The sequence below is a fragment of the Scleropages formosus genome, chromosome 1, assembly GCF_900964775.1.
Source record: "Scleropages formosus chromosome 1, fSclFor1.1, whole genome shotgun sequence".
NCBI classification, from domain to species: domain Eukaryota; kingdom Metazoa; phylum Chordata; class Actinopteri; order Osteoglossiformes; family Osteoglossidae; genus Scleropages; species Scleropages formosus.
This window is the reverse complement of record NC_041806.1, coordinates 1,931,107-1,937,345: the sequence shown is the minus strand read 5'-3', so window position 1 is coordinate 1,937,345 and position 6,239 is coordinate 1,931,107. Positions and strand designations below refer to the sequence as shown.

The 6,239-nt window shown below is 43.1% G+C and overlaps 1 long non-coding RNA gene across 1 annotated transcript; it reads right to left on the bottom strand.

Annotated features, from left to right (window-relative positions):
- Positions 1 to 821: 821 nt before the first annotated feature.
- LOC108930229 (uncharacterized) lies at positions 822 to 1,802 on the bottom strand. Its single transcript, XR_001965818.2, has 3 exons — positions 1,776 to 1,802; positions 1,075 to 1,222; positions 822 to 938 (listed from the first exon to the last, which is right to left on the bottom strand). It is a non-coding gene; the product is annotated as an uncharacterized LOC108930229 (long non-coding RNA).
- Between the last annotated feature and the right edge of the window lie 4,437 nt (positions 1,803 to 6,239).

Below are 6,239 nucleotides of genomic sequence, written 5' to 3'. Positions count from 1 at the left end.
CAAAATTTGTAAGTATTTATAAATAGCACTTTGTTAACATTTTTAAAAACCAAACACTTATGCTGATTGCTGATGAAAGCAATAAATTGAACACATCCATAAAACCCAAAGCATTTTGTTAATTTCTCATGTCAAGTATATTTAAAATAATGGACTGAAAGGTAAAAAATACACCGAGGTTACAAAGTTAGGAACAGAGAGAACCACACAGGAAATCAATTTTGCTCTTAATTAATATATACAGTCATTTGACCAAACAGAAATAAATTATGTTGCATTGCAAGTGGATACATTTTCTATGTTTCTGTTCTTCGTTTAGAGCTCTTTGCGTTATGTTATATTTAAAACACACTGCTGTGAATCCACTGCTTACTGACAAGTGTTCTGCTAATACTTTTCCTTTGCACTGTTTTGCTTGCAGGAAAAAAAAAATTGTTGCAGAAAATTCAAACATGCAGATTCCAGCCTGCACACAAGGAGATAAAAATGCATGTGTAAGAATAACTCGGTGTATCAAGATCCCTGGCAGGGTGGCAGTATGAGGTGTAGAGGTGTAAATAATAAGGGTATACAAACTAAATTTAATGGCTGTTCAAAGAGTGGAGATGTTGTAGTGTGAAGCCTCCAAAACCATGGTAAAATACAGCGATCGGGGTAGAGTAGCTGTACTAGAGTCCCAAGATCCCCAGATGCGATCAGTCTTAGGGTTCTTTCTCCTCCGGCTCAGAGGGAGACTCGAGCGAAGGTGGCAAAGGCTGAAAGCTGGAGATGAAGCCGGTCTCCATCTTCCTGTACACCTCCTGGGTCCCATCACTTTGCTGGGGGCGGACGTGATACTTCTTGGAGTGCAGGCCGAGAGAAACAGCAGGTGAGGGTAAGGAAGGCATCACGGAGAAGACCTGCTGCCAGTCTGGGATGAGGAGGAATATCTGCAAGGCCTGTTCGTGGGGGACCAGGATAAGTCACTTAATCTAATAATAATGATTTAAAAATCCATCAAACGGCTCAGATATTACCAACACCAAGGTGACCGCAAAGGGAACAGATGGGATTCGAACAGGGCGCAGCACCAACCTGGATGACATTGAAAATGCAGAAGACGATGCTGAGCACACTGTGAACATCCGGATCATGGTTTAGCAGCATCAGGTATCCTAGCAACGAGGAGAGAACGAGGAGCACTGCCAGAGAAAGGCTGCTGAGGAACTCCTTCACCACGTTCCTAAAGCGTGGAGAATAAAAAACAGAAGACTCTCAATAATCCCAGCATTAAAGTCTTGAAAGAAGACTGCCAAACAAAGTTCTTGCAGTGCTCCTTATGTGGCTGTAGTGTAGTAATAATAATAATAATAATAATAATAATAATAATAATAATAATAATGATGCTGCTCTGGTCTTTCTTACAATAATTTTTCATTGCAACAGCAGCAATACTGGGTCAGGGTGACATAAAGAATATGGTAAGAACACAGTAGAACTGCAACTGCAAGTGTAAATCAAGGAGAGCAAATGACATTGTTTCTCAGAAGTGATCAACAGCCATTATCCAAGTCTGAAGAAGTGTGAACCCATACACTGTCATTTGAATCAAGTTTTATCAGACAGGATCCATTATAGTCCTCAGGATTGTTGTAATTAAGTAGGTGAAAATGGTTAACTCCACCCCATAGACATTGCTCTGAGCTCATTAACTCCACTGGCGTAATATTTAATCAGTTCTTTTTAGAGATCAGCGAAAATGATGAGTGACTCTGCCTCGGGTCCGTCTCACTCACCAGTCACTGTCTGCTTTGCGGTTGTTGTGTCGTTGAGCTCGTTTTGCTGTAGTGGCCATGAAGTAAACCAACTCTATGATGTTCAGGATAAGTACAAGACCCACGGGAATCAAGAAGCTCCACAACATTGGCTTGCGGGGGTCGAACCTCCTGGTCTCATCCAGGGCCGCAAGCCAGCAGCTGGAATCCAAAAAAAACCTTAACTGGAAAGTAGAAGCTTTATCTTCACCTGGCATTAGTTGGGGTGAAGTTTACAAGTGTGGTCAACTCATTTTCTGGCCTATTTAACTAAACCACTTCAACTGATCCAGAATTCCACTGTGCTGGTTTTGTTTGACCAAAGTTCCTTTGTGTCTCCCTCTTCACGTCCTGTCCATTGGATTCCTGAGGCCGGATGTATCAAGTCCAAGACTCTAGTTGCCATCTACAAAACTGTCAAAGACCACCATCCTGAAGGACCTAGTCATTCCCGACACTCCTGCAAGATCACCGTACTTATCCACCTCTGGTTACTTGCTTGTCACAATAATGAGGGTTCCTCAGAACCGCTGAATCCCTCCCACACTCAAGAAGGATCTCACACCCATCACTTTCAGAGCCACTTCTCTCCTGATCTCCTGACAGCTCCATCAATGAGTCCAACACCATCTGCTATGAACATCTATGTATTTGCTATCTGAATATCACTTGTATAGAACCTACTGGAGGGATGTTTAACCCACTGAAAAAAATTTTCTTAGCAATGCAGGACTAGGTTGATTAACCTATACAGAAGTGTCTACATGAATTTACACAATAAAATAGTCACAAGAATACATAGCAAAAAGATTAAACCATTCTATTATGTTCTATTAAGTTTTTTGTTTGAAAGAAACTAGAAAGGAACAAGAAAAGTGGATGTCAACAACTAGGTTCAGACTCCATTGAAGGTAAGGAACTTACAACTCCTCCTGACGGTAGTTCAATGGGTTGTCCACTTGGTACCAAAGTGCAAGGGTCATAGACACCAGTAACAATGGAAAACCTACATGGAAAATGAAGTTCCCAGAAATTTAGAATACAAGTTTTAAGCTGCTCAGGTAGCAGACTAAATAGTGCTCCAGTTCCATGTGTTTTTGCACTCAGTGGGCACCAAATGGCACCAAATCAGCAACTGTTACTGTAAATGTAAATGTAAATGACCCTTGCAGCCAGGAAGCACTGCTCACCCCAGCCAATGGCGGAGGAGCCCAGGTTGATGTGTAATGAGGACAGGCTGGTCTTCTGCGAGGACCCCTTCTTCAGCCTGATGAGCAGAGTCTCCGTGGTGAACAGTGTGTTCCAGGTGAAGGAGGCCAGCAGGAAGAAGTGCGTGAGTGCGGCCACCGTCGTGCAGGAGCCTACATCACGGTCCGTGTGCCTGTCCGACACCAGGAGGTGGTTCTGGACATCATGATTTGTCCCCCTGGGGTGAGGCCTGTTGTTGGCTCCAATCAGGAACAGGAGGTTGAAGAGCAGCAGGGACAGGTAGGAACACACCAGCATCAAGGTGGAGTTGCTCATCCAGCAATTGCTGCGAACCGTACACAAGGGTTCCGAAATATCAGTTCTCATCAAAACCAAAACTGGTTGGATTGGTGACTATTACACAAGGACATAATGAACAATAAAAAATCTCTGTCAGAAGATCCACTTTCCTTTTATCACCTTGTCAGATGATGTTTTTGAGGTCTGGTATGCATTACAGTGCTTAAATTTGTGCCGCTTAAATTTGTGCCGTGTAGCTGTGGTGTTGAAGAGGTAAAAAACTCTTGGAATTCATAAAGATGTACAAATTACCTGGGAAATTAAGCAAACCATGTGTGTAGTTCAGGCAAAAACTTACCTGAAGATCAGCTCCAGTAGTATTGTTCCACATAGGACTACAATTAAGACAGAGCAGCCGAGAATGGCAATCCAGTTCAGCGCTTCTGAATACGTAACATTCTTCCTGAAAGACTGCAGATGAACAAAGTGACTCGAAATGCAGCTTCATCACCTAGAAATGTTCTCAGATGACTATGTTACGTACCTGGAAATGCAATACCAAGAACTATTGGCAATTATACTACAAGATTATTAAAGAGTGGTATGGTCAGCACCAGAACTCAGGGATTGTGAATTCTGGAGGTCACTAAGCCACATAAACCATTATTCATGGTAAGTGTCTTGTTCAACCTTTGGATTAAGAAAATTATGACTCTTTGGGGTGAAATCACAAAAGCGCTGATCTAGAAGATGCAAAAATTACACAACGGTAAAGGAGTGAACTCAACTTCCTTGGGAGACTGAGATGGTCCTCACCATCAGCACAGCAAAGTTGGTTGTGTGGTTGCAGATGCAGCCCACAGTAGGCCCCTCCAGGCTGCTCTCATTGCTCCTCCTGCTCTTGGCACAACCCCGCGTGCTCCAGTCACCAAGGTTGTAGTCCCAGAAGACGCAAGCAAAGTCCTCAAAGATGCCATCATGTATGGGCTTGAAAGAGGAGAAAAGGAAAGATGAACCTCAACATCACCCTCAACAGAAAGATCAACCTCAACATCACAATGATAAAAAAACCAGTGCTATTGTCTTGTTTTAACCGGGTTTTAACCTTTTTCAGTCTTCAACAAACTGTCAGTTTCACAACATTTAAAGGCAATGGCAAAAAACCTTCAAGAAACGTAGATTAGTCAACTGTGAGCTATTGCCTTCTCGGAGTTAACAGTGACTAAAAGTATTACGTGGGGTGATTGAGAAGAGAACAACCTTCTTATCACCAGTGAAATCGGGCAGTCAGAAAAGATGCTCACAACTGGTTGGTAGAGCAGTTCCACAAATTCGGGTACGACCTTGCGGTTGCCACGCCTGCGGCTGCTGATGCTTGCAGAGATCACATTCCTGCTGGTGCCCAGGGGTGTCATGAAGGCTGATGAACGGAAGAACTTGTCGTTCTGGTAGAGCACAAAGCCGACATTCGTAGCCCTGCGTGGACTTCCTGCCACCAACAGGGGGTCAGGAATTTAACAATATCAACAAGGTCTTTGCATTTGGGTTTATGTTTTGGACTGGTCCAGTGTGATAGACAGAATAATCATGACTAACCTCAGGGATGACTTTGCAGGAGAAATCTTGAACACCCAGAAGTCCACAATGGAACCAAATTATCCAGTGTTCACACTATATTTACCCTTTATTTAACTAAACATTTACTTCTCTGAATTTCTGTTTATATGTGTGTGTAAGTGTGGGTGTTTAAGTGTGTGTGAGTGTGTTATTACCTGGTGGAAATTTAATAAAAATGTTGATGCTTGATGGTCTTGAGGCATTGATGGTCAGCTGTGTTGCATTGGTGTTGAGGTAAATTCGGTCAAGCACTAGGGCTTGGGATGTACCTGGAAAATACACCAGGAAATAAGGCCACAACACTGGAGTTGATTAACAGAGACAAGGTTCGCTGCTTAGAGCTCAACAGCTGTGGCTACAGTTCTTGATCTTCATGAAGCTGATGCCTTTGCACAGGCTGACATACAACGCTAATACCTCACAACTTCAAGTAAATACCTTGATCAAGCACTAAAGTAGAAGAAGGGTTCAAACTGGGAAGCTAGCAGCTGCAAAGTGACATCCCGAACCCCAACACTCCTTGGAGCCCCTCTCATCTGAATAATTTAAGCTTTAAACTGGAAAACTGTGTTTCCTGATTTACTCCAGGCAAGATACTAAGCATAACTTCCTGCTCTATGATCGTATTTTCAGAGAACACAGAAGTACAATAACTGTACCCAGATGTATATCACTGCTGCTACATTTTCTCAGCCAAACCACTGCCACCACTCACACACGCACAGTGGTGTTATACTTACTGCTGACTACTGAGAACTGGATCCCTCGTGTGAAGCCGCCTGGTAGACTCACAGACTGCACTGCCAAATTAGGCTGGACGATGGCAGACCCATTAAGGGACACATTTTGGGTGAGGGAAAACTTTTCTAGGGCCAATGTCAGGCTAAATGGAATACACACACACACACACACACACACACACACACACACACACACACACACACACACACACGTATCAAGGTCAGCAACCTGCAAATTCAGAATGGTGCATCTCTTCTGCATCCAGAAATATATTAAAACCTTTAAGAAAGGCGATGGATTGTGTGCAACTGAACCTACTGGCATTGTTGGATGGGATTGATGGTTTATAATACGGCACTGTACAAGTCCTTCAGAGATTAATATACCTAGCACGGTATTTGATTTGACACATAAAGCATCATCACATTTTTAATGCAGTACATCTTACTGTGTGTCTATCACTTCATGCCTGTTCTTAGATGGCTGAGCCTGACAGGTTCTCAGTGCTTGGCAATACTCTGGCTCTTCACCATGTGTGCTTTCTGATCAGCACAGCCTACAACTGGTGCATGTGGTTTACCTCTTTGTGGCATTGCTGTT